This window comes from Echinops telfairi, unplaced genomic scaffold, assembly GCF_000313985.2.
Source record: "Echinops telfairi isolate 266 unplaced genomic scaffold, ASM31398v2 ScPeMD7_5868;HRSCAF=6743_0, whole genome shotgun sequence".
NCBI classification, from domain to species: Eukaryota; Metazoa; Chordata; class Mammalia; order Afrosoricida; family Tenrecidae; genus Echinops; species Echinops telfairi.
Window position 1 is genome coordinate 4,473,784 of NW_022109767.1, and position 4,385 is coordinate 4,478,168.

The window sequence follows — 4,385 nt, forward strand, 5'->3', positions numbered from 1 at the left end:
CTCCGTCTTCCCCCTTTCAGTTCTCTCTCTGACTGTTCGCTTTGGAGAAGCCCATCCTTAGTTGACTTTGCTGCACTCCTTAGGATAATCTGCTCCTGGACTAAACAGAAGTACACAGGTAGCTGGCTAAAATAGACATGTATTTTGCTGTGACATAACAGCACAAGACAATGGCTCCTGGGGAACGAATCTTATTTGGTGATTTTCTTCATATATTAGTTCTACCTTGTGGGCCAACCATCCATTTGTGCTGGTGGAGATCAGCAATGTCCTGCAGGCCTGCGGGCCAAGTATGATCCTCAGACAGTTTCTCTTCTTGAATAACTGTCAGAGTAATGCATGTCTTCTTGCACCTTTAGAGAGGGAAACAAAAATAAAACAACAGCAAAAACTATAACCAAATGAACAAACAAGCAAATAAAATCAGAAGAATATAGATGCTATCAAATACCGCACACAATAGGTCAAGCACCAATGCTGCTGAGCTGATTCCAACTCCAGGCGACCCATGTGCTGCAGAGTAGAACTGCTTTACAGGGGTTTCATGTGGTGTGTTAGTCTGGGTCCTTTAGAGAAACAAATCCACAGAAACTCATGCATAAGAGAGAGTTTTATAGAAAGGTTAACTGTGCATCAAGAAAACATCCCAACCCAGTGCTGCCCAAGCCCATAAGTCCAACATTAACCCTTATGTCCGACATCAATCCACAAAGTCCTCCTCCATCTCACAAAACACACGCAATGATGCTGACTGCAGGAGAAAGCCGAGTCAGTGAGTGTGTAAACATCTCAGCGCTGGCAGGGGTCTCCACATGGGTGCTCCAACACTCAGGGCTGCATCGGAGTGGGTCCATGTGGCTTCTTCTTGAGGATGTCTTGCAGGAAGTCAGCCTTGCAAGCTGAAGCAGGGAACTGCTAAGGCAGCTGCACCCTGGTGCGACCATCACAACGCAAGACACCCGAGAACTAGAAAGGCTAGGCTCACAGAGCCATTTATCCCTTTGCCCTTCAATTAACCTCACATGTGTTTATCCGCCAGGTTGGCACAATAAACTAACTAACTCACATGGTGACATTTCAGGAGCAGGTTGCCTGAGCTTTCTACTGAGCTGCCTCTGTGTGGATTTGAAATGCTAACCCTTTGACTAACCACTAATAACAACTCTTTACAAGAAAAAACAAATCACACTTTATTCAAGACCTACATGAGAGCCTGACTTCATGTGATCCTCTACAACCTTCAGTCACCTATAAAAATAAATCATTCCTTTACCAAAGAAGATGAGGCCTTCTTTCCCCTAAAGATTCCACAGTCTCAGAAAGCCACAGGGGCAGTTCTACCCTGTCCTGTGCTTGATGGCAGTGAGTTTTACCAAACACACCCAAGTTTGGGAGCCATTCAAAAATAGGTGGAGGGCTGTAATTTTACCAAAGCCCCTAATCCAGGCTAACCAACTCACTTGTGAGCTTTTTTATTAGATACTATTTGATAATGTTTTCAGTGAATCACTCACTTTTGAGATGGTAAAATAATTTTCTAGGCTTCAATCCCCAAAGACCTGGTTGGGTTTTAAACTGTATTATTATTTTCAAGTTTCAAAAGTATCCTATTAGCACTCCTAGCTCATATTAAAACAAGTGATATGGGTTAGTTAAGGGGAGGATGAGAAACGCGTTTTGTTTTCTTTGTCTATGAGGTTCTAAGTTGCACCATGTCCAGCCTTAGCTGGTGGCCAATGAGAACTACGAATTATAGTACACCAGGGTGTTAGTCGGGCCTGGTGATCCGTTTGATGTGAAGTGGATTTTTATTGTAGTGGCCTGCAGGGGTAGCTCTATGGTAAATAATTTGTGTGGTACTGAGGGCCATGAACTCCAGGAAGAACGGGACCTCCCCCACCCACTCACCCCCTATGTTCTGATAAAGCTTAAGGCATAAAGCACCTGCCTATTAACATGTATATTCTGCTGTGGTGTCTGCGTGCACGCCAGCACCGTTCATTGAGAAGCGTAACATTTCTTTACCTGGGTGACTATGATGATAAAAATAACCGCCTCACGCTAATAGAACGTACTGACTTTGTGCTGAATTTCAGACTGACTGTGACAGGGTGAAGACGCTAAATATTGTAACAAACTGAACCAGAGACTACCATTTAACAAACTGAACCAGAGACGACCATTGTTATGAACACAAGAGGCGTATGATTTACTTGAGTCTTTGGAAAATAAGGATTTGGGCAGGAAAAAAAAAAAGAGGATCTGCAAATTGCCATTGCCCAAATTGGAGGGGGCAGGGTGGGGTGGGGGGAAGGTTGTGAAGTGAAAGTCCCTTTTGCTCTCATGTGAATGGAGTTCACACAGGGGCGATTTAACCTAACCACGAGGACATTGGGAAAGAACGGCAGGCTAGCATTAGTTCATTCACACTGGTCCCCATATCCGTGTGAGTCTGTTTTACAAGATGCCAATGATTGTACTGTCTCAGTTTAAAATGTAGTTACACCAATGCAGGTGACATGGTTTCAGTTAAAATCAACACAAACCTGTTGAGAGTTGGCCAGTGGACGGATGAGTTGCTCATGAATATAACCATCACCATGTTTTGACTGCTGAAATTAGAACTTTCAAGGCTGCGGTGGCCGATCGAACCCAGAAAGACCACAGTGACATTATGTGGTCTCACTGGAGACACAGACACCATCACAGAAGACCCTGCAGAGACATCGGCTGGGAAGACAACTGATGTGGGGCCCAGAGAGAAATTAGTAGGGTAAGACAGAAGGAGTCCACCGACGGCACCTCATCATGATGTAGGATAAATAATTCCTACTTCATAAGTTTGGGAAGATAGGTAAGTAGGCTGATAGATCAATCGATTGAGAGATACATAGATGGACATTCAGACACTTGACGTTGTCATTTGATATCTAGGTGATTCCTACTCATGGTGACCTTAAGGATAGCAGAACAAGACATTGCCCAGAATGGTACTATCATCCTGATGATGCTATGCTATGTCCCTTCTGACAGCTAATGTGTCAGTCCACTCCATCGAAGGCTTCCCTCCTCAATGATAGGTAGCACATGATTACTAGCTAGATGCCGTGATGCCGTGATAGATACAGTGATAGCATCGAAGAGAGATTCAGAGGTGGATCATCTATGTGACAATCCCTGTCAAGGGAGGTGTTCAAGCACATCCAATAAAGGAGTGTTTCTTCCTTTCCTTCTCCTAACCCTATGCAGAGACAAGTCAAACATACCTCAACCAATACAAAAGGAGGCAGTGATATTTCTCCATAGACAACACTAATGTGTTTGATTTTGATATCACGCTGTCGTATTTTTAATAGAGTTTTCATGAATTTCTTTATTCCCTCACTTTCAGTGCTATATATAATTCCCAATCGACCGTTATTGACAGACTGCATTTCAGAAACCAGCAGGGGCTCCAGATTTATAAATTAAAGGTAATTTACTACATTAGATTCCTATCGTATCAGTCATAGTCTCATTAAATCCAATAAAAAACACATTCTTTTTTAGTGTTTCATAGGAAATATACTTCTTTTATGTATTAAAGTGATTACAATTGGAATGCGCATGTGCGTTATTTCTATCTCTACCTTCAGCTACTGGTTTTTTAACATTCTTAGGATGATCGTGTGTTTCTACAGATTTAACATCTGCAGAATACCTTGCAATCAATTATTGGCTATTCATAGTACAGTAATTAGCACATGTGTGAAAATATATGGTTTGGGCATCCACTTGTTAAAATTGTCAAAAATATGTACCTTTTCGTTATTTGCAATGTCAAGGGGTCCATGAGCTGTATATCTTATTATAAATGTTTTTAATTCATATTACAGGTGCATTTTATTGCACAATATTGGAGTACTTGGAAATGAATTCATTATGCAATCCCACATGGCTTGAATTAATAGAAACCTTCCAGTAGCATCTATAAATGTTTTCTCCCAGCTGTGTGCTTCACCATGGCAGCATTCGATGTGAGGATAGATCTCAAAGTCATCAGCGAATTCCAAAGGGAAATGTGAGCCACTTTAGAGCACAAAAAATAAATATGGAAGAAATGTTTAAAAATGTGCTTTATTCCCTTCTCTAGTCAAGGGTATGCCCTAAAGCATGCAAAGAGATCATTATCTCTTCTCTATTGCTAGTTTATTTTCATGGAAACAGGCTCCCACACTTCTCCATTGCGATTTTACAGTCCTTCAGAAATCTGGCCATTAGAAAGGTTGTTCATCTGCTTGTTTGTGTGTATGTTAGTCTTACTTAATTGTTTTCTCACATCTAAAGAGATTCCTGAAGGTTTCTCCAAAAATACGAATTGTGTCTTAGGTACCTAGTGCTGCTTA